The 24,435-nt window shown below is 50.7% G+C and overlaps 1 protein-coding gene across 1 annotated transcript in view; it reads left to right on the top strand.

The window, feature by feature from the left end:
* The first annotated feature begins 446 nt into the window (after positions 1-446).
* The window catches only part of BCAR3 (BCAR3 adaptor protein, NSP family member), a 189,586-nt gene continuing 165,597 nt past the window's right edge, over positions 447-24,435 (top strand). Inside the window, exon 1 of the mRNA XM_064488730.1 lies at positions 447-746. The gene's annotated coding sequence lies outside the window, so the exon portion shown is untranslated. The remainder of the gene's footprint in view (positions 747-24,435) is intronic.

Raw genomic sequence — 24,435 nt, 5'->3', positions numbered from 1 at the left:
TTTGTTGGAAGCTCTGGTCTAGCTGACAGGAATATTTTTCATTAGGCAAGAAGGAATTTTTAAAAATTCCTCTTATTACAAAAGGACCATATACATACACAAGGTAAAAAAGAAAATCTTAAAAGAGCCAAAAAGTAAGATCACGCTTCCCAGAGCCTCCACTGTGCCAAGTTTCTTGTGAATCACTCCACAGGTTTTTTCTAAGCATATACAAAAATAAACGCGATTTGGACCTTATTGCAAATACTGTCTGCAACTTGTCTTTTTTTTTTTTTTTCACCCCACAGTCTATCTTAGAGACCTTTCCGTAGCAGCAAATACAGATCCTCTTCTTTTTTTATTCCACTGTGTGAAAATACCGTTACTTATTTCGGCCCCCAATTGGCAATCGTTTTCCCCCAGTTATTTCCTCTTACAGATAATGTTGCAATGCACCTTCTTGTACACACAGAGAAAAGGAATTTTGTTGAAAAGCTGCATTTCTTAAGGAAACTCCTCCTTCATTCTTTTAGCTTGGGGCAGGACACTCCCTGTGGTATGAAGCAATCACGCGGCAAACCTCCAGGCCCCGACCGTAGCACCTTGCGGCTCCCCAGCCACTGGGAGGGCAGGAGTGTGCCTGGCTTCCAAGGCGTGGGGACGCTGAAGGCAGACAGCTGCCCCGGCCCGGCGGGACGGATGCCCTCCGCACCTCGTGCGTGACGCGCCAGCCGGGGAGAGGCGAAGCGTTGGCATCAAGCCACCAGGTAAGTGTGCTGGTTTTCAAGGAGCCTGGGGCTGAGGCACGTTAAACGTGCCTAGATTCACCGGGATGCAACTGTTCCGTTGGTGCGATGTTTAAAGTTACGACAGTAAACTGCTGACATGGCCAGCGCCTCTGATGGCCAAGAGTGGTCAGTGCTCAGTGTCTCCTCTGTGAAAGGCGGCGTGCTGAGCGGGCAAGCAAAGTAAGATTTCATTTCAGTTCATCCTTTGAAAACAAAAAGCAACAAACAACCTATGGTTTGTGTTTAATCCTCTGGAAGTCCTCTGTGTCACTGAGGCTTTTCTTCCCTGCCCTGTGGGACTTTACGTGGCATCTCTTGCCAGAAATCGGAATTTCCTGGCAAGGAAGAGAGGCAATTTGACCAGCTTGGACACAGACAAATACATTTCACTTCAACAAAGCTTTTCAGGTGTCACTGAAGATGTGTGAGAAACCACAGAGCGGGCTCGAGAAAAGGCCCTTTTAAAACGTACTCTCCGGGTGGTGGCTTTAGTAGAGCTCCTGCAACCTGATCTCAGATCAGATAAGTTCAGGACATGGCTTCCCTGAGGAGAGCTTTACTGACCACGGGGAAGGGCTTGGGAGGTGGTCAACGTCTCAGCCCAGGCAGGGGGGCTTCCTTTCCACGTTGGACAATAAGGGTCAGGGCTCAGAGCAAAATGCATGCGGCTTGATTTGTTTCTTCTCTTTAAAAAAAAAGTGCTCACGGTGCCTGAAAAGCTGATAAGGGCTTATTTACAATCTCTTGCTGACGAGTGTATTTTGGAGCTGTTCCTTACTGCTCTTACGTGCCTTTGTGAAATCCGGCCCGTCCGCAGTTCCTCAAAGACAAGCACATGCTTACTGCGAAGGGATCGATAAGGCTTTTGCTCATGTGACAAGTCTGCTGGTTCCATAATGCCATTTGGCTTCAGAGCAGACAGAGGACACTAGGAAAGTGTTGCACTGGTGGAACTTGGGGTGGAGATTCAAGTGAGGAGTGGGGTGACGGGTTGTGGGGAAAGGGCTGAACGTTGGGAAAGGGTGGAGGGCCTGTGAGTTCCCCAGAGGAAACGCAGAATGAGCTGCTAGAAGTAGAGGTCTGTGTAAAAACATCTCTTAAAGCATTAACATCAAGGAGAAAGAAGAAAGGAGGAAAAGCGCTAATAAAGGTGTGGTGCCGGGATGGGGGCGGACGCCTACGGCATGCTGGTGAGCCTGGGCACAGGGCTCTGCGCACCATCCACGCTGGTTCTCGGGCCGGAGGGGCAGAGGCTGTAGTGAGCAAACCCAGGGGAGACCAGTCTCCAGGTTTCATGGGTCCATGGAAAGACATCTGTCCAGAGACCAAGTGGATTAGGTCCTATCTGAGAAGGACCCTGATTCTCCAGGCGTTCATCCAGGGAAGCTTTCTGTTTGCTGCCCCCCAGCCCACTCCCCACAGGGGTGTCCCATTTCCCATCACCTGTCCAGTCTCCCCGAACAGCTTTTACATTCTGAGCTAGTTCAGTTCCATAGAGAAGCTTTTTTGTTAAGCATTCATTAGCGTGGAAGATTTTTTTTCACCCTATGAGATTCTTTCAAGACTTTTGACGTTGACAAGAGCCTCAGGGATCAGGTGTGATCGATTGTGACCTTCAGCTGCCTGAAGACCTGCAACGCCATCCCTGTGACTGCAGATTCAAACGCAGGGATTTTTTCAGTCCCTGAGAGGAGACATTAGAAAGGGGTATAGTGTCCTCCCTTCCTGCCTTTGGGGTCTGTTCTCCCACGTAAATTGTTGCTTCTAGTCAATCTTGATTCTAATTCCTCTAAACAGATCAACTTCCTACAGAGGCAGAATAACAGGGGGCCTGGTTCAGGAGTCAGGAGACCTGGGTTCAGCGTTGCTTCCACCGCGGATTACCCCACATGCCCTGTGGCACATCCTTCAGTATTTTCCCTTAAGTAAAAATGAAGGCTTTAAATCGAGATGCACAAAGATTTCAACAACCTGAAAGAAGGGCTGAAACCGATGATGTTAACCTGAGAACAACCAGTTGCAGACATGAACTCCAGGGAAGAGCCAGCATCCCTGTTCCTACAGAAAAGGTCCTGTTGCTTCTGAAGGTGAGCCCGGGGTGAGCTGTGGCTGCCGGTGGAGCTGAATCCCAGACAGCATCTGGAGAGGCTCGGCTCCCAGAGGAAGGTTGGAGTCCTGTGCTCTGCTCTGGCCGCGGCACCTCCTGCCTCCAGGCTCACGTCTGCCTCCACTACTCCCTCCCACTTAGCAATCAGAGTGGTTGCTCCTAAAAGCTAAGTTTGTGTCACTCTCCTGCTTACAAGCCTTCCATAGCTCCCTGTTGCCCTCAGGAGAGTGACATACAGTGTCCTTCATGATCTGACCCCTGCGGACCTCTCAAGCCTGTCTGATCTGTTATCCTCCCCTGACCCACGACCCTGACTCTTGTAGTTCCAAACCACAGGTGGTTCCCAGAACTTCTCCCCACTCTCTGCCCTCTGGAGTGCAGTTCCCAAGACACACACGCACACACCCCTGGACGCATCCCCTGGACGTTCAGAGCCCCCTGGGCTGGCCTCTGTCACAGCACCTCCCACACCGTGCTGCAATTGCTTGAGAATACTCTCCCCGCCTCAGGATGTGAGCCCCTCAAGGCAGAGACTAAGCTTTTTCTGTACATTCTCAGCGTCTACTTACTGTCTCCCTGGAAGGAACTCAGTAAATGTCTGTAGAATCAATGGAAGGCCAGCGGAACAACTGACAAACCCAAGTGCATTCCGAGAAGGGTGGGGAAATAAGGCTGAATGAGAACTGAAGGAGCTGAGCCTGGAAGAGCGTGTCGGGAGAGGCCTGAGCGCTCCCCGTCCTGTCAAGGGCTGCCGTGGGCAGTGGGGTGTGATCTGCTCCGGCCTCTCCAGGGAGCGGAGTTAGACTCTGGCGGGAGGGAGGCGGACGTGGTGCGGCGTAAGAAGCAGCGTCGGAGAACACTGTCACCTGCCGGTGTGGGTACCGTGGGCAGGAGAAGGGGGCCTTGCAGACCAGGGTTGGCTTCCTGGTGCTCTAATGAGCTCCCTGGCCCTGTAGGCCCCCGCATTGTCTTGGGAGTGTGGTTAGAAGGATGTGCTGGTGAGGCATTCACCCCAGAAACACTGAAGGTCCTACAGAACACAGCTTCTAAGATCTGCACGCTCCCCAAGTTCTCCAAGTGTGTGATCCTCTCATCTGGCCACAACGCCACACACTTTGGAAACTGAACAGACATTCTGATCCCTGACTTCTGTTCCTTAGCAGCTTCAGCGTGCTTTCCCTGATCCAGATCCACCCATGCTGCCTGGTCCGCTCGTTAGTTCCACTGGGGAAGGAAGCGGGTACACGGAGAGGTTACATAACCCACCCTAGTTTTCGCAGGATGATAAAAGGCAGGATCTTAATAGGGAACAGAACTCCCACACCCAAGGCATTAAAAAGGATGGCTTTTCCAGGTCCCTGGTGGCTTCATGAGCCAAGTTGTCCTATGAAGTTTCGCGTTTCGTACCGTTTCCCCTTCGTTCAGTACCTGAAATTAAAGCACACAGCCGTGGCAGGGTGGCTGTGGGGGTGGGCTCTGCAACTGGATTGCCTGTGTGACCTCAGATAAACCACTTACCTTTCTGTGACTAACTCGGTTTCCTCATCTATAAAATGGATATAATAGTAGGATTAACCCTACAGGGTTGTAAAGATACAGTGAGAATGTAGAACATGGATATATTAAGTACTTAATAAGCATTACGTTGTACAATTAGTACTGGATGAGGACAGTACTTGGGGGTAAAGACAGCTGATTTCTCACTCCATTGCTGAAGGTACAGGGCAGTGGTCTTCAGCTGTTCTCTGCTCGGCCTCGGAAGTTCCTCAGAGCTTCCGCTGGGAGCCTGGGCTGGGCGTAAGGGACCAGAGATGACAACCATCGGCAAAGAAGGAGCAAGTGGGGCTGTGAGCACCCAGGTGGGGCTCCTCTGCTGCTGCCTGTGGTCCTGAAACAATTTGTTGATTCTCTAGAAAAATGAGGGTGCGCTGGGGTTTGCACCCACAGCCCAGTGTCCTCCCTCATTCCCTAATACAGGTCTTCCCACAGAATGGAGTTTGGATAAATTGTTGATAACCTTTTCGTTTCTTTTCTCTGAAGTCGGGTAACCGTACCCTCTGATGCATTCCAGGGATGCTGCCAGGTTACATGCCATCCTACGTGTATAGCACCTCCCCAGCCTGAGGGACACCATCAGAAAGGGGCAATGTAGTGGCAGCAAAAATATCTTTGACTCTGAGCTCCCTCTTGGTAGGGCCACTGGAACTCCAGGCCCACTGAAGTCACAGCTTTAACCTGACAGAGTCCCAGTGGCCTTCTGCCGTTTTTAGCAACCATTCAGGTCTTCTGAAGGCTGCAATCAGAGCCACACTCTGCTCTGTCCAGATGGCCTGCACCCATCATCAGTGGCATTGCTGGCGCTACCCCTCGCCTGGCAGTCCCCACCTGGGATGAGGCAGGCTCTCCCCCAGCAAGGTCACAGCTCTTCTGTTAGATGCCTCAGAGGGCTTTCTTGCTGTTTCAGCTTAGAATCTTCTTTACCAAAGACTTGGGATCAATTCCCAATGGAATCTGGGCCAAGAGACAGTTAAGGCACCTCCCAGTTTACCTTGCTCAGAAGCCTTTCTTTCTTTCTCATGAGCCTGGACGGTACAGTCTATCACTGTTCCAGGATGAAGTCCAGCCTCCACCAGGGCCCTCCCCAGAGAAGAGATGCGGGGTGCGCTGCTCCCTTCTCTTTTTTGGTGTCAGAGTTTAATCTGGCATCCCGCAGCTCAGCTGCATTCCCAACACCCTCATCAAACAGTTCTCCTGGTGGCCCTCGAGGTGGGCAGAACTCCTGAAAGGACCCTGCCCGCTGGGCTCCTCTGGGACCCCCCCAGTCCACAGATGCGGAAGTGCTGTGGGCTTTCTGCACCAGGGGAATTTTCCAAACCTGACAGAGTTACTACAAGGAAGGAATTCAAAATAAATTTCCTTTTCATAGATTCACAAAACAGAAAAAATCCTCAATGTTGATTTGGTGCATTCTGGCTCCAAGCAGGGTTAAACTCAGTAAGCGTCTAAACTTAAAAAGAAAGAGAGAAAAACACTTCGCAGAGACTGATATGCTACAACGTCTCCTTGTAAGTTGGAGGCTCCCCTCGCCCGCCGCCACAGTGGCCACACCAGCTCCTTCGTGGTGCGACTCAAGCCCTTTGCCTGTTCGGTCCTTGAGGGGAATCAGAGGGAAGACAGCACCTGCCGCGGCCTTGGCTGTCTCCCATCACACACAGCGTAATTCTCTGCCTGAGTTCTTATCCAGCCGTCAGCCACACAGACACATTCACACATCGCCACACACATACTTAGTTCTGAACTGTAACCACCTGTGTCTGCCTTGGCTCTTGGACATGAAGGGGCAGCCCTGGGTATGCAATACCACAGACATATTTCCCCCAAGAGATGCTTGTGCAGCAACCCAGACATTCTCATGCTCTGCCTTTTAATTAGTTCAGGGAGCTGCAGCCTCATGGTGTGGCTGTGCTTGCCAGCTGTGCTTTTTGGGAAGCTGTCTGGTCTGTGCTCGTCCCACCTCCTCCCTCAGTGTCAGGAAATTACAGAGCTGGCTCTTTGCTTGTCTTGGAAGTGTGTGCACTGACCTTACCCCACAGAGCCCCGGACACGCCAGGGCCTTTCTGAGCCAGTGCTTGGAGGCCCCTGGGGACCAGTGGGGTGACACTCAGATCTCAGGTCTTGCAGCCTGCTGTCTGTCCTTGAGCGGGGAGAGAGGACGGCCTTTGGGCTAAAAGGGATTGTTTTCATCTGTGACTGTTAAGGTCCCTTGGGGGACCTACTGCAGAGTGAGTGCCCCCGGGGGCCCAGAGGAGAGGTTTTATGACTCGAGGGAGACCTGCGTGTCTCCTGCGCAGGGCTCCATTCTGCGTGCTGCCAGACACCTTATCCCCATGAAAGGACAGGCCCCGAAGAGCCCTTCCGGCCTTCCTCCCTCCGCGCCGCCCTGTCTCCGCTCCCCCCACGGGTTCTGGAATGGCAGCAGCAGAATCCAAAGCTCTCTCTGCTGCTGGCTTTTTGGTGTCAACTTTTCTTCTTCACACAGTCCCCTGCTTCCTTTGTTTCTGCGTTCTCCTCCGGGTGACCAGATCTCACTCTCGGCTCTCTTTTAGCTTCACTGCTTTACCAAGCACGTCCCCCTCTTTCCCTAGGCAGGTGCTGGGGTTTTCTTCCTAGCCTCTCCCCTGGACACTTTTCAGCTTGTCCACACGGCCAGCCCCTCTCCCTGATTTGCTCGTGTGAACCGTGTAGGTTTCTACAGCACACTTCACAGCTGAAACCCACCAGGGTGCAATTTTCTTTCCTGGCTTAGCTCACCCTTTGGCATGGGTTCCTCTCCCAGTTTCCTTCTATCTGCACATCTGCTTTTTGGCGGCTGTTCGCATTGCCTCCTGCCTCACTCGGCTTTTGGGCAGGGCTTCCCTCCTTGGCACTTGGCTTCTCCGGGGGGCGCTTCTCTCTACAAACAGGGTCATTAATCACTGCCCTGCTGTTGACTCGGATGCTACAGTCTTGCAGGTAGCCACCTGCTCGCCAGTCACATTGATTGTCACTGATGGTGACCTCAGCCAGGCCTGAAGGGCGCCAGCCCCACAATGTCCCTGTCTCTAGACTAAGACCACAAATTAAGGGGCTCAGAGCTCCTTGACGAACGGTGTTTTCCACACCTGGAAGTATGTACTTTCGTAACCTCTAATTTCAGATCTGCCTAACTGAAATGTACTGGGTGTGATATTTATTTTTTTCAAAGTAACAGAGTAAATCAAACTTCATACGGATTTTTAAATTTTAATTTTATAAAGGAATCATGAATGCATTTACATGGTTTAAAACTCAGAAAGTGTAGCCTCTTATACAGCGAAAATTCCTCCTCCCAAGCTCCCCCTCCTCCTGCGCAGTTCTCACCCTGTGTGGGGGCACTGTTCTTGTGGATCCCTCTTAGTTCTTGATGGAGCTTGGTAGTCTGGCACCAGGTTCAAAACCAGTTGACTGCTTCGAAACCAGTGTTGTGCTAGCACATTAAACAGAAAAGGAGGCCTCTTCCTCCGTCACGTATTTGCCATTTGGGATCGAGGTGCCTGCCCCTCCCCTGCCATGTGGCTGTAAATTCTGTCCTAAGGTCTTTCTCTTTCTCGGTCTCTACAACATAGCCTTTGTTGTGCTAGGAATTTTTATCTCAGCCATCTTTGTCTACGTGTCATTGTTTCAGTGTCTTGAAGATTAAAGCAGATTCCATTACTTGGGAGCTTAGTGAATTGGCCCCAGTTGATCAGATAAGCACCAGAAAACTTCCCTGGAAACCTCCACCAGATAGACTTAGAAAGATCCAGCACAGTCCATTTATCGCGACAGGATTACGGCTGATACCGTCAAAATGGAGACCGTGTGGTTATCTAAACAACTTGAAGAGGGTTCTAAGGAGAGAGGAGTCAGGGGTGGCGTGTGGGCAGGCAGGCGCGCTCAGCCTCTGGCTGGTGCACCCTGAAGCCAGGACCTTCTCTGGGCAGAGCTCAGTGGCCCAGGCAGCAGAGTGACCAGCATTCCTATAGTCAGAAAGAAAAGTCCGGGCAGAGGAGTCTTTGGGGAGTTCTGGTTGCCCACCTCCTGGCACTCTTCCCCCCGGATCTGACTGGAAAGGCATGTGGCAGCCTGGTCATTATCAGCACCACCTCTGAAACTGAGGAGGGTGGTCACCCTTCTACACACACACACGTGCACACACACAAACTTTGTCCCCAAACTACACTTCTCTGAAGTGCTTTTAATTCACTGACTCAGGTGGTCTAGACCGGTTTGGAGGGGTCCCCAGTGCTGTTCGATGGCTCCGCCGTGAAGCTAGAACCCCCTCCCCTGAATAAACTTTCCTTGTGTTTGACCTGCTGCCCCGTTTCCCTGTGAGCTGGCACCACGTTTGAAGATGCGCACTGGTGACCCCAGAGAGACAGCCCCAGGCGCCCCTAGACTCAGACTCACAAGGACAGGGGGTTGCTGAGGTCTCAGTGGGAGGCATTAACATTCAGTCATAAGCAGCCAAAACTGGCGTTCTTACATGGTGCGTATGATTTACGTAGTGATACAGTAAATATTTAATTAACAAGAAAATGTCCCTCCAAGCCATGCCCAGTGTCCTGTGGGTTACTGCACTTTGCATCAGGGGCAGATGAAGGGAAAGGAAGCACCTGCTTTGGGTAAACTGCCTGGTCTGAAGGAAACAATTACAACCTGTTTCCCCAGGAACAGCCCAGGAAGTCCGTTCTGGCCCATGCCTGGCAGGAAGCTCTCCAGCTTCTGAGCAGGGACAGCCATCCGGGGGGCTGCTTGGGCTCCGGGTGAGCTCTCGCTTGGTCAGGAGACCCCACACACATGCCACAGCCGGGAGGACACTTGCCCCAGGGGACTGTGGACGGGGCCTGGGGCTTGAGGCACAGAGAGGAGACTACAGAGTAAGGAATGAGTCTGCGGATAAAGAGGATGGATGAGGCCTGAGAGCTGCTGGGCGGGAGGTGCCTGCGGGACGTCTGGGCGGAGGGCCGGTGACGTCCACATGCGGGGGCCATCATCACATGAAATAAGGAGAAGAGATGGCACCCAGGAAGTGTGGGTGGGCTGAGACAGGGAGAGGCTAAGGATGGATGTCCACAGGTGAGCGGCCAGGACCTCTCTGGCCAGGGTGCAGCCGGGGCAGCAGTGATGCTCTGAGACTCAGGCGTTACGTCCCAGGGGTGAAGTCCTGACTACTGTGGATGGGCTGTTCTGGGTGGAGGGCAGGGCTGTGGTAGGTGAAACCTGCTGTGGCAAGCAGAGGACAGGTGCCTGTCTGAAGGATGGCCATCAGCCTTCACGTCCTAGTTGGTGATCTCAGCCCTGCCCTCAGGCTGCCAGAGGCGGGTGGTGAGCAAGAGGAAATGAATGTGGACTTTTGCTGGAGCTTTCCAGATCCACACGTGAACCATGGGTCAGTGACCAGGTGGATGGGTGGCTTGTGGTCCAAGGCACACTGTCCTTGCTGGGCAGAGTCATGGAGGGTGATAGAGACGTATGGAGTCTGCGGTGTGCCTGAGCCCATAGCCCACTCCTGCCAGCTGGCTGCGTGCATCCCGTCCCAGCTCCTCGTTCAGTGATGTCATAGTCACAGCCTGAAATCGGCCATGGTGGGGTATTTACACCGTGCAGATGGGCAAATGCTACACATCAGGGCTTTATTTTCCAGAGAGCCAGTTGTTAAACGTTTACTAGCACACCTCTCTGGGATGGGGGAGTGAGGGGTGCATGTCGGCAAACGAAAAGGGGGGAGTCTAAAATGAGGGGCCTCGAGTGCTGAGGAGTTTGGACGCTCTCCTGAGAGCTGTGGGAAGCCATTGAGAAGCAGTGTAATGACAGCATATTGCTTGAGAGGGTGGTGTTTGAAATCCACCTGCCTAGATTCAAATGCTTGCTCTACCATTTACTAGCTGTGTGACCTTGGGCAGGTTACTTAACCTCTCTGACCCTTGATTTCCTTATCTGTGAAATGGGAGAAATAATGTCTGCTTCATAGGGTTATTGTGAGATTTAGATGAGTTTTACACATAGAGCACTTAGAATAGAGCCTGGTGCGCAGTAAGTATTAAGTAAATGTTAGCTATTGTAGAAGTGTCCAGATCGTGCAATGACGTGATCATAAGGGAAGCTCATAGCTGCGGAGGTGACAAGGACAGCTTCAAGAGAGAGTGGGCCTCAGGCTGGGTCTTGAAGGGTGTCTCTGCGGAGAGGAGGGAGGAGGAACTTAGGGGTGGAAGAAGCAGTGTGTGAGGAGAGCAAGGGTTTTCCCAAGAGTGTTGGGGTTAATGGGTTTTCAATAAACGTGTGTCATGTGATTATTGAAACGCGGCTGGAATGAAAAATGGAAGAAAAAGCCGTAGGCTTGAAAAAACAAAAATCCCCCATGAGGCTCCTGCAGCGTTCCCAGCCCAAAGGCCGCTTCCTCCAGGACCAGAAGCCACTTGGTGACGGGTCCAGGCGCCACCCCTGACCTGGCCAGGCAGGCAGCCTTCCAGCCAAGAGCGACTCCTGCCCTCCTGGGTCCGGCGGGGATGGGGGGCTGGGGCGGGGAGGGGGGGCTGCAGGGGCCTGACGGGTGTTGCTGGGGAGTCAGCCGAGCACCGCAGGGTTACCATCTCTCTCTGTCTTGAAGGGGAGAGGGAGAGAGAGATCCCTTCGGTCCCTGGCTTTCGGCCCTTCGTGTTGTCATAATGGCTCTTTGTTGGTGTCAAAGGCCCTTCTGGACCGCTGGGGCAACATTTCACCCTTGCCACACTTGACACACGGCTGCAGAGTCCGGCTGACTGTTTCACAGGCTGCCGTCGCCTCAGCGACACTCTGGGAGGTTAGCTGGCGGGGTGACGAGCGGGTGTTATGCCCAGTTCTGCACAGTAGTGTCGGGGGGAGGGGCAGCAGGGTGCTCTCAGCTATGCCGATGAGCACTCTCGGCTGGGGCACGCAGGCCTGGAACCTTCCACGGTTCACCTGCCTCAACCAAGCACTCTCCCACTGGGTTTGGAGAAGGGTTGGCAGTGGCAGAGAGCAGAACGTCTCTCGTTCTATCCCCCAACAGCCCCTCCTCAGTCACCAACATCCCCCCACCCCGTCCTTCCTCCCAAATGAGATGGAAAAATAAAGATGCGGCGATGGTGCCCCGGTGGTGAACAGAGAGCGGAGACCCAAGCTGGACCTGATTTAAGGGACTTGGGGAACTCAGATTATTTGGAAGGAGAAGATAAATACACATAAGAAAGATGAAAGATAGGCAGACATTGCTCCTTTGGTCAGTATTTCTCACATGTTCTCCTCCTGGGGTCCCATGTCATTTACAAATGGCATTTACCAGGAAGCTCAGAGCAGCGTGTCGGCTATTAGCTGCAGTAACCCTTTGGAAACACAGTAGAGTGGCATAGATTTAGACCATCCTAAAACCAGCTCCCAACTAGGGGCTTTTCTCAGACAAATTCTTTGGGTGTGTTAGACCCACTTGGGCTTAAGGCAGGTCATGTGCACTCCATCCCCACGATGGCAGCCAGTTTATCTTCCGCCGGCCACGCCTGCCCAGCAGCTCTCAGCTGACGCTCCCTGGAAACCCTCCATCTCTCCTCCCCTGGCCGGGTCTCCTGACAGGTCAGGCCAAGGGGTTGACCCGGAGCAGGGGGAACTGGTCATCCTCTTTCTCTGCGCCCTGGTGGGGATGTGCTGCTCAGATCTCCCTTCAGGACCGAGGCCCTCGTTCTCCTGGCTGACAAGGGTGTTGTCTGCTGATAGGGGGCCAGCTGGATTCCTCCCCAAAGAACAAGGTTATGCCCCCACCGCAGGGACAGCTGCATCCAGTGCCTGGACGATGCAGAGGTGCATGCTCTCAGCCCTTTGCCTCCATCCGGCACCTCTCTGAAGTGCCCCTCAGCTTCAGAGCTCCCGGGGGATCAGCTGAGCTCTCTGTGCTGACTGCACGCTGCTCGCCCCCGTGTGCGAGGCTGCTTCTCTCCCCACCTCGGTGTCCTTCCCAAGCACACTCCTCAGGGAACCACTTGTGTGTAAATCTCCGTCCCAAAGTCTGTTTCCCAGGGAAGCCGACCCCTGACACTGAGAGATACTGGACAGGAGGACTGTCAGCGCTGAGGTCCAGGCCTGGGTGGTCTGCAGGCTCCACTTCACACCAGCAGGGAGGCTGGGTGGTGGGAGACGCAATGTGGGGAGGCCCTCTGTCCGGGAGGCTGGGAGGTTGGGGAAGGAGTGACCCGGGGAGGAGTTAACTCTGACGGATGCCTGCCCGGCCCTGTGCATCCCGTGGGGGGTTGTCTGCTCCTGCTGCGGGTCAAGGAGAGGAGGAGAAGTCCGAGGGAGCCCCGATGCTGTCTAGAGAGGGTCAGCTCTTTGATGCTGCAGAAGCAGCCTTATTCCTGGTTGTCGGGGCAAACGCACCTCGCCAAGCCACTGCTTCCCTCCATCTGAAGTCAGATGGGCAGTTATGCAGCTAGACTCACCGTTAGCCAGCTCCTCGGAGTGAGTGAGATGCAAATGCAACAGATAAGAGAATAAGATAAGAGGGGAGAGAAGCCAGGAGCTGCTGTGTGGTCTCCTGGAGGAGAGGGGAGCGGAAGGGAGACGCCAGCTAGGCCTCACCCCAGCTCTGTGGCCTGACTTCATCCCCCAGCCAGGCCCCAAACCAAGTGCGCTCCTTTTGGAAGATCACTGGATTTCCTCAGTCTGAAAACAAGCCCCCGACTATGACAGGAGCCAGGAGTGAGGGTCTTCCTCTTTGTGCCGGAGCAAGATACCCAAAGGCACTGTTTTCTGAGAACTCAGAGGCCAGAAACACTCACCTACACATCAGACCCCGACCACAGTGACTTCCTGACCTGGGGGCTGAGCTGGCACCACAGCTGGTCACAGCACGCACCTCAGGTCCCCCAGCCCCAACCTCCAAGAGCCCAGAGCAGCTCTGCATCTCCCTCGCCCATTCCAGGCAACTCTAGAAGCCTAGGGTGTAAATTTGTAAGGCCAGGGACCTCACATTGGAGGCTAACTTTTACACGGTGTCTGATACGGAAGCCATGGGAATGCAAGGGACTAGTTGTAAAAGCCACGGGACTCTCTGAGGGTTGCTGGTACCAAAAATCATTCCAACCCTCTCCAGGGGCCGTGCCTGGGCGTTCCCCATGGTGCGCGCAGTGGAGGAGGGACGGGACCACAGACACATCTGTCCAAACGCTACATTACCTCTTAGGAACGAACCCAGGCCCCTTCAGTTTCTGTTAATGTTTTTGTTTAAAAATAATTTTTTTAATGTATCTCTATAATAATCTCAGATGAAGCTGGAAAACCAGCACGAGACACGACTTGTTCCTCACCTTTTTACCCCAAGAGCCCCCAGGGAGACGGAAAATGCGAACGCAAAGTTTACAAGGACTTGCGGAACACAAAGCGTGTGATGGGCTCTCTAGGGTGGCCGCCAGGCTGCTTTTGAGCAGGTAGCGAAGGAGGGCTCGGTGCCACTCGGGGGTAGCAGGGAGTTGGTGTTGCAGAGATAGAGTGGGGGGAGGGGGGTAAGAGTGAGCACCCCAAGAGGAGCGTTTGCCCCTTGGATGACTCTGGACCAGCTGCTGTTTTCTAGAAGAGGGGCAACTCCTGCTGCCAAGGGCCCTGGCACACAAGGAGGAAAACCCAATTCTGGAACACCACATGCAGTTAAAAGGCAGCTCAGTTTTGTCCTTTAGGGTGGCACACCGCTCTGCAGTTCTGATGACCAGTTCTGTGCATTTTGTCTGTGCTGCTGACGGCTCTCCATCACGCACTCACATTGTCAGAGGCTCTGGACAGGATGGCCATGCAGCCCTCGTAATGGGGGGCAGGGTCTCCCCCCGCTTACTTGTCCAGAGCAGGTGAACTTCAGCTGCAGGCTGGCTCCTGCCTGTGGGGTTTCCCACTGTGTTCAGTCTGATCCCTGGAGCCCGTGTGACTCCGGATAACCCTGATATGGAATAATAAGCAAAAAAGTTACGTGATATAATGGCCCCTATCATCAGATGTCCTCTTAGGTAATTTAAAATGATGAAACGTTTCCTCCTTTCTGAGCACGTGCGTGTGTGTGATGTGCACACATACACTCAGGCATGCACATACGCACTCTCACCCTGTGTTTCTTTATATATCTATAAATTTCGAATTCCTCATTGTAATGACGATAAAAAGCCTAGCTCAACTTCACCTCTAAGATGTGTTGGGTGGGTCAAAGGGCAGCACGCAAGCTGCCCAGAAAGATGAAGTGCTGTAGAAATGCCAGAGGTCCCCCCCAATGACCATATGCCATCACTTGTATCTGGTTGCTCTGCACCTTGCCCTTCGTGCACAGACAACGAAGGGGCAGCTGAGCCTCAGACTCAGGCTCTCAACGACCCCTGTGTCGACAAGACCGAAGATGAAGAAACATGGTAGGACGCGGGCGTTTTTTCTGGGAAGACTGACCGAGCAGTTCAGTACGTACAGGGCAGAATTCCATGCAGCCTTCGAACCCTGAGCCCAGACTCAGCATTAACAAACCCAAAAAGTTCCATTTCTCTGACTGTGAGGGTGCTACAGTCACCCTTCAGATGGCCATTCAGTGTGAAGTTCAAGAAGCACTTTGATTAAGACACACTTTGTCCTGGACTTTCACTGGCGGTTGATGAGCAGAGCCCAGAGAACAGTCTGAGCACCACATTCTCCCCTGGGTGGAGCATCTTAGTCACAGAGCCACTGCCTGACCCAGGTGTGTAGGATAGGGGTGTGTGTGTGTGTGTGTGTGTGTGTGTGTGTGGAAGAAGGGGCAAAGGTGTGGGACCATTTTTAACCCGTCTTCTCTGCTAGATTTCCTGTGATTTAAGCCACTTTAAAGTACCCTTAAGTCCACATGCAAAGGAGCTCAGTAGCAACCATTAAAGAACTTTTAAGTCTGTGGTAGCTGGTAGGTGTTCCGGCCTTCCAGTAGCATGAGGTAAGACCTGGGGTTCTCAGGCAGTCCCTGGTTTGGGCTGTTTATTAAAGTTCTAAATGGAAGTATTCCCTCCTGCCAGGTCTGGAAAAGCCCTGGGCGGGGGGGTGTGTATTTGTGTGTGTGTGTTGAGGGGTGGATGTACTTAAGGCAAAGGAAATTCTGCAAGAGGGCTGCCAAGACAAAGCCAAGAAAACAGAATAAGCAGAGAGAAGTTGGTGTCCCACCGCTGCAGAGAAACAGGCTTCCACGTGCCAGCGAGACCTCCATCCAACAGCATGCAAGCCTAAACTCCCTTTAGACGTGGCGTCTTTGTCCGTCACCCTCACGAGGTTGGGTGTAGCACAACCTGGGTGTAATGCAAGAAACGCAGTTTGGAAACAGAAGACCTGGACTTGAGTCCCAGCTCTGTCACTCACCTGCTGTGGACTGGGAGCAAGCCCCCTCCGAGGTGACTCCTTCACGTGTAGCTGGCAGTAAGACCCTCTCCACGGGGTCTTGAAGCTGAACCTACCAGAGCCAGCGGGTGTGGAAATGCTCTGTAAGCTGACAGCGCTATGGAAATAGACAGCATTGCTGTTACTGGAGAGATTCACCACGTGATTCATCCCGGGTCACCTGTGAGATGTCAGCTGGAGGGGGACGCTCCCAGGAGCAGACACTGCCACAGCTGGAGCCGGTGGACCGTTTTTTTCCTAAACAAACAGCAAATGAACAAAATCTCGCCAGAGTCCAATGACAACCATCCCTTCAGCTTTGGCGGCTTCTTGAAAGGCAGCCACCACTGGCTAGTCCCTCTCTGTGAGGCAGGGGAGAGGCGGCCCCTCTGTTGGTTGTGTGGAGGGTGGTTCTGTGCATACCCGGCCCTCGCTGGGCTCACAGCAGTTCTCCGCCTTTTCCCTCGGGGTGCAGCACAGACGGCCCTCCGAGTGTGACATTCATCATGTGCCACTCACAGAGCTCAGACTGTCCCTCTCCAACCCTTTTCCTGTGTCAGAACGAGTTTCCTCGCTGTGGGTGTCAGATGGGAAAATCATGACCTCACTGAGCAACAATATTGTATTACAATCACGCATCTGCTCTTATTTCAAATCTTTGGTGCTTCCTATTATTGACAATAAGTGACTTGTCACAACCTGTTGACACCTGGTGAGGTCCCTGAAGTCAAGGCTGAGAACAGACGTCTTTATCTGCACATGAGGTCAGGCACGCGAGGCCAGGCGTCGGCCGACGTGTCCCGGTGCTTCCGAGGCCGGGCCCGGGGGAGGGGGAGGCCCAGGCGGAGCTGCCGCGTGGCGCGCACGAGGCCCTGGGGCCGGTCTCCGCACGGGTGAGCTGGGAGGCCTGCGAGCTCAGCGGCGCTGGCTGTTAGCCGCAGCCCTTCCCGGGGCGCTCACGTGGCGGGCCGAGGCCTGCGCTGCCCGGGGGGTCCCCCTGCTGGGGCCCAGAGCCGGCTCCCTTCACGCTCCGTGGCAGCGACAGTTTGAAGTGGACGAGTGCGTGCCGACCTTCTTTCACGTCTGTCTTTGAGGAGTGGCCTCTTGGCAGCAGGAGGTGCCTGAGGTGTGGCTTTGCCGAGGGCTGGCTGAGCCGCGTGCAGGTGGTGCTGCTCAGAGGATTCACGTGAGCAGCCGAAGGAGACCTTCAGGTGCGAGGCACGGAGGTGCGTGCTGAGCGCTGCTCTTGAAGGCGCTCAGACACACGTGCCTTTATCGGGGTCCGTGGATGGATCCGCAGCTCCAGGGGATCTGTGGGTACCAGGGCCAACGCGGGTGTGGATTCGCCCTTTCAGGCGGGAAAGGCCTTGCCGGGGCGGCAGCCTGCGCCGCACACCCTCACGTCGGAGCAGTCTGGGGGCTCGCGGCCCACGAGGGCGGGATGAGATCATCCATGTGGAGAGAACTTTCTGGGTAGTTTGTCACAAGTGTGCTAGTGGCTCTGGGGCCAAGAACAAATGGGTCACACAGCCTGTTTTTGAGACCAGGTTGTGTGAATGATTTGCTCTGTGAATTATTTGTTATTTTCCCCCTGCAGCTCAGAAAAAACTAGTCTGATGGGCTTGGCCTGTGAGGCAAAGAGGGCTTGTGAGGTAAAGCTGCACGGCTGTGGGAGCCACAGGAAGGGGCAGAGTGGCCGCCTGAGTCCTAAAGCCTCCGTGGGGCTAGTAGCCAAGCCAACCTGAAGGCTGGCTGAGTCAGGAAAATGAAGAGGTTTCTTTCCAGCTCTTGGAAGAAGGAGATGGTTAGTGGCAAGTGGGGAAAGGAGGAATGGGAGGAACCAGACATACTGGGCTTCGGGGAAAGGCCCGGGCACTGTGGGTCCAGGGGTGGTGGGGACAGTCCCGCTGTCACCCACTACCCAGGAGGACTCAGCTGCAGCTCAGCGGGGGCTTCGTAGTCAGGCCAGACCCAGGCTCGGTCCTGGCCCTGCCTCTTAATCCCTGTGGAACCTGAGGGACTCGTGAGCCCCTCCGATCAGCAGGTTCCTCACTGCGAGATGGGAGAGCACGACTTCCTCCCTGAGATGTGGTCAGGACGCAGTCGAGTGAGTACGCGAGGTACTTGCCATGGTGCCTGGAACAGAGCAAGCACAGTGCTCGGTGTTTTCCTGCGGTTGCAGTGGGACTGTTACCATTACCAGTGCTACGTAACAAACAGCACAAATTTCGTGGCCAAAAACCCAACCATTTTGTTAGGCGTATGGACTCTGTGGGTCAGGGATTCAGAAAGCACACAGCAAGGATGGCTCATCTCTGTTCCAGGATGTCTGGGACATCAACAGGGAAGGTTCAAAATCGGAGCTATCCCAGCGGCTGGGAGCTAGTGTCACCTGAAGGGTCCTTCTCTCACATGTCTGGGGCCTGGCCTGGGAGGGACTTGAAGATGAGGACTGCTGGCCAGAGGGCCTCACATGGCCTCTCCGGGTGGCTGTCCCACAGCATGGCATCTCAGGGTAGTTGAACTTCTAACACGGTGCCCCGCTTCTTCCAGAGCGAGTGTCCCAAGAGAACCAGGCAGACGCAGAATCGCCTTTTCTGACCTGGCCTCCAAAGTTGGCTGCATTCTGTTGGTTACAAGCACGTCTCCAGTGTTGGCTGCAAGGGCCTTTCTGGTTGGGAGGCGTGTGAGAGAACGTGTAGACATGATTTAGAGCCATCGAAGTGAATAAAGAAGAGGATAACACCTATGCTTACAGTTTAAAAAACCCATTCACTTAATCTCCACAATACCTTTGAGAGGGGGGCAGGCAAGCAGCATGACCCCATTTTGCAGTATGGAATCAGGCTCAGTGAGGCCGGGCACTTCACTCCCCTGAGCTGCAGGATGAGGAGCTCATACACGACGCCCTCTCTGGTCCCTCTCAGCTCTGAATCGCGGCATTTTTCTGTTCCTTGTAGAAGGAGGCAGTCCTGAAAAGTTGGCTGTCGTGCAGGAAGCAAAACTTTATGTATTGTTTCAGCAATTTCTGCGACTTCCCCAGACAAACTGAATTGCCTCCACTTAGCACACACCTGGATTCTGAAGGCAGCTAATTTTAGATTTCTTGGTTCAGTGCCAAGTATCAAAAGAGCTGAAAGGATAATCTTTGCTCAGTTGGAGAACAAATTCCTTCACCTGAGCTCAATTCTGGTGCCTCGTCTCAAGATAAGAGACCCCCATTTACCACATAACTTAAAGCTGAAACATTTCAATCAGAGCAGGAAAAGCAAACAAGATCACCTCCAAGCAAATGACTCACTGAGCAAGTCAACACTAAGAATGAAGCTTTTATGGGTATAAAATGACTGAATTTGTGCAGATACAATGCACTCTACTCAGTACTTGTGGCCCTGATTTGGTGACTGAAAAACATTTTCACATTATCTATTTTAATTGACTCAGGAGTGATACAAGAATGAAAACTTCATTAGTAAAGGACACCTGTGAAAATTTACTTCATAATTTCAATTTTATAAATTTAGGTTTCTAGAAACTGGATTTTCTTAAAATGTGGCCAACCTGTACTATACAGTTTTCTAGTCACTGTTAGAGAAGCTGATCTTCATCTGTTCATGGTTTCCATCTCTTCCTGGTTGTCTTGGGAGGCAGTGCCTTTCTAAGACTTTGTCCGTTTCTTCTAGGCTATTCATTTTATTGGCATATGGTTGCTCATAACAGACTCTTAACAATGCTTTGTGTCTCTGTGGCAACAGTTGTAACTTCTCCTTTTTCATTTCTGATTCTACTGATTTGGGCCCTCACTTTTTTTTCTTGATGAGTCTGGCTAAAGGTTTATCAATTTGGTTTATCTTTTCAAAGAACCAGCTTTTAGTTTCATTGATTTTTTTCTACTGTTTTTTCAGTCTTTATTTCATTTATTTCTGCTGTGATCTTTATGATTTCTTTCCTTCTACCAACTTTGGGTTTTGTTTGTTCTTCTTTCTCTAGTTGCTTTAGGTGTAAGGTTAGGTTGTCTGAGATTTTTCCAATTTCCTGAGGTGATCTTGTATCACTATGAACTTCCCTCTGAAAACTGCTTTTGCTGCATCCCATGGGTTTTGGATCATCATGTTTTCATTTTCATTTGTCTCTAGGTATTTTTTATTTCCTCTCTGATTTCTTCAGTGATCCAACAGTGTAGGAGGGCTCCCTTTTCTCCACACGCTCTCCAACATTTATTACTTGTAAACTTTCTCATGATGGCCATTCTGCCCAGCGTGAGGTGCTGCATCCTTGTGAGCTTGATTTGCTGTTCTCTAATTAGTGACGCTGAGCATCTTTCCACGTGCCTGTGGGCCGTCTGCATGTCTTCATGGGAGAAATGTCTTGTTAGGTCTTCTGCCCATTTTTTGATTGGGTTGTTTGTTTTTCTGATATTGAGCTGTGTGAGCTGTTTGTGTATTTTGGAAGTTAATCCCAGTTACATCATTTACAAATATTTTCTCCCATTTTTGTAGGATGTCTTTTCTTTTTGTTTCTGGTTTCCTTTGCTGTGCCAAACTTTTAAGTTTGATTAGGTCCCATTTGTTTATTTTTGTTTTTGTTTCGATTACCATAGGAGATGTATTCAATAAAATATTGCTATGGTTTATGTCAAAGAGTGCCCTGCCCATGTTTTCCTCTAGGAGTTTTCAGGTATCTGGTCTTACATTTAGATCTTTAATCCATTTTGAGCTTATTTTTGTATATGGTGTTACAGAATATCCTAATTTCATTCTTTTACATGTCGCTGTCCAGTTTTCCCAGAACCACTTATTGAAGAGACTCTTTTTCTCCATTGTGTATTCTTGCCTCCTTTGTCATAGATTAATTGACCATAGTGTGGGATTTATTTTTGGGCATTCTATCCTGTTCTATTGATCTATGGTATGTCTTTGTGCCAGTACCATACTGTTTTGACTACTGTAGCTTTGTAGTATAGTCTGAAGCCAGGGAGCATGTTTCCTCCAGCACTGTTCTTCTTTCCCAAGATTGTTTTGGCTATTTGGAGTCTTTTGTGTTTCCATACAAATTTTTTAAAATTTTGTTCCAGTTCTGTGAAAAATGCCATTGGTGATTTGATAGGGCTGGCATTGAATCTGTAGATTGCCTTGGGCAGTACGGTTATTTTAACAGTATTGATTCTTCCAATCCAAGAACAGGGTATGTCTTTCCATCTGTGTCATCTTCAATTCCTTTCATCAATGTCTTACAAATTTCAGAGTACAGGTCTTTTGCCTTCTTAGATTTATTCCCAGATATTTTATTCTTTTTGATGCAATGGTAAATGAGATTGTTTCCTTAATTTCTTTCTGATATTTTATGGAAATGCAACAGACTTCTGTATATTAATCTTGTATCCTGCAATTTTACCAAATTCATTGATGAGCTCTAGTAATTTTCTGGTGGTGCCTTTAGGGTTTTCTATGTATAGTATCATGTCATCTGCACACAGTGACAGTTTTACTTCTTCCTTTGCAGTTTGGATTCCTCTTAGTTTCTTTTCTTCTCTGATTGCTGTAGCTAGGACTTCCAAAACTATGCTGAATAAAAGTGGCAAGAGTGGTCATCCTTGTCTTGCTCCTGATCTTAGAGGGAATGCTTTCAGCTTTTCACCATTGAGTGTGATGTTAGCTGTGGTTTTGTCATATATGGCCCTTATTATGCTGAGATATGTTCCCTCTATGCCCACTTTATGGAGAGTTTTTATCATAAATTGATGTTGAATTTCATCAAAAGCGTTTTCTGCATCTATTGAGATGGTCGTATGGTTTTTATTCTTCAGTTTGTTAAAGCGGCGTATCACTCAGGTTGATTTGCAGATACGGAAAAATCCTGTGGCTCTGTGATAGATACCACTTGATCACGTTGTATGACCCTTTTAATGTAATGTTGGAGCTGGTTTGCTATTATTTTGTTGAGGAGTTTTGCATCTATGTTCATCAATGATATTGGCCTGTAATTTTCTTTTTTTGTGATTATTTTTGTCTGGTTTTGGTATCAGGACGATGGTGGCCTCATATAATGAGTTTGGAGCTATCCCTTCCTCTGCAACCTTCTGGAATAGTTTCAGAAGGATAGGTGTTAACTCTTCTCCAGATATTTGGTAGAATTCATCTATGAAGCCACCTGGTCCTGGACTTTTGTTTGCTGGGAGTTTTTTTTTTTTAATTACTGATTCAGTTTCATTAATGATAATTGGTCTGTTCATATTTTCTATTTCTTCCTGGTTCAGTCTTGGGAGATTGTGCATTTCTAGGGGTTTTTCCATTTCTTTCATTGTGAGCACTCAGTCAAGTGTTTATTCAGTACTTTTGCTGCATCCAGCATTGTGCTGGGCATCGTGGGGAACAAAAAAAGCATAAGCCACCATTCCTACCACCATACACCCCAATCTAATTGGAGGGCTGAGAAACACACACATAGGCCACAGTAAACAAGCCAGTTTCCTATACAACATTATATCAAGCAAGAATATAGTTCCAGGTATGTGACGCTATTGAAGGAGAAATAGGTCAGTCTATCAAGTGCTATTTATCATGTACCCCAGATAGTAAGGACCAAAGGAGAACTGATGAAGAAAAACATAACATTATAGTCTTGTAGCTACAAAGCTTTGAAAACACTCTCCTATTCATGATTTTATTTATTTCTGACAACTTTGGAGGTAGTCTGAATTAGGATTATAACTCCTCTTCTATGAAAGGAGGAAACTGAAGCCCCAGAAGGATAAACGATTTTTATCTCAGGGATTTCATGGATGTGAACCCAGAGACTCTAACTCCAAATCAGATACTCTTTTCCCTGCATGACACTGACCCCACATGTGGCAGCCTTTTTAAAGAAGGGTTTTCCCAAGAGGGGACTTGAACTGGGCCTTGAAAGAGGGGCAAGGGATGGGCAATCTGAGAAGACTGGGCATTCCAGGAACCTGAAAAGCTAGACTAGAGCTGGAGGACAGACATGAAGCGTGTAGGAGGCAGGAGCAGCCCAGCCTGGCTGTAGTGGATGGTTCTCATGGGAGAAGAAAGTGGAGGAAGCTTGAACACATAGAGATGAGCCAATTTAAAGAGACCTAGATCTCTGGGCTGAAAACGGTGCACAGCCACCCAAACTCAGAAGTGGTATGAGGTTTTTTTTTAACAGTATTCAGTTGGACCCAGTCATTCTGGGAATTCATGGATATAAAGAAGTAACCTTAAATATGGAAAAACAATTTCTACAAAGATGATCATCAAAACCTTATTGGCACCAACATGCCAGTAGTGGTTCTGCTAAGTGAGGTTAGGCTGTTAGGTCCTTCTCATTCCCATATTTCCCACGTTTCCTACATTTAGGAGGAGGGATTCCTTCTAGATACAGGAACATTCATGAATGAGCTTCTATGGGACCCTTATAACTGGTCCCCAAGGAGATATGGTCCTGGCATAATTCATTACCAGTTTATCACCAACATCCCCTTGGGGCTGACTGACCTGTGACTTCACCTCCTTCTCATTCTATAGAACTGTTCTGATGGAGGACGTAAGACACACACACACACACACACACACACACACACACACACACACACACACATACATATACACTTTAGAGCACAGCACACTCACAAGCTAATATCTAGTGGGTTATTTAACCATTAAAAAAAAAAAACACAGTCCATGTATGTTTTTTTTTGGAAAACAAACCTGCTCTTTACTATAAGTGAAAAGATTGTCAGCGGGAAATTAGGATTACTAAAGACTGAGAGCTCACCAGAGCCAAGCAGACTGGAAAAGGCCAGGCAAGCGGAGGAAAGCCCCGCAGGATGCAGTAAGACACTGCTGAGGGCAGAGGGTGGGGCTCACCCCCGCTGCGGCTCGGTCAGCACTGTGGCACCCTAATGGGGAAGGCCTGGGCATGTATCAAATAATAAATGCAGTAGGCTGAATAATGATCCCCAAATATCTCTGGAACCCATTAATGCTACCTTATAGGAAAAAGGGTCTTTGTAGTTGTGACCAAGTTAAGGATTCTGAGATAGGGACGTTATCCTGGATTATCTAGGTGGGCCCTAAGTGCAATCACAAGGTTCCCTTTGGGAGATGGGGAGATTTGACACCCACAGAAGAGGATAAGGCAGTGTGACCACAGGGACCATTGGAATGATGCAGCCACAAGCCAAGGAATGCCAGCTGCCACCAGAGTTGAAAGAGGCAAGGAGCAGACTCCCCCTTGGAGCCTCCAGAGGGAGCCCAGCCCTGCCAACACCTTGATTTTGCACCAGGGAAACTGACTGCAGACTTCTGGCCTCCAGAGCATGAGAGAATACCATTGTGCTGTTTTAAGCCCCCAGATCCGTGGCAATTTCTTATAGCGGCCACAGGAAACTAATGCAATGAAAAACTGTAACATTGGAAGGACAGATTTCCCTGGGAAAGGGTGTGGCATGGAAGCAAGGGCAGCTGTGGTCAGGCATGAATTGCTGGAGCAGAGTTGAGAACTGAGGGAGGATGAGCTGGACTTGGACCGATTAACTGTGAAGAGTGGAGGCAACAGTGCATAGGAGCTGGCTCCTACTGGCTCGAAGAGTCACTGAGCACACCTTCCCCAGCTCTGCCTTCAGAACCATCA

This window comes from Camelus dromedarius, chromosome 9 (assembly GCF_036321535.1).
Source record: "Camelus dromedarius isolate mCamDro1 chromosome 9, mCamDro1.pat, whole genome shotgun sequence".
NCBI classification, from domain to species: domain Eukaryota; kingdom Metazoa; phylum Chordata; class Mammalia; order Artiodactyla; family Camelidae; genus Camelus; species Camelus dromedarius.
The sequence above is the reverse complement of the archived record's forward strand: the minus strand, read 5'-3'. Positions and strand labels throughout refer to the sequence as shown.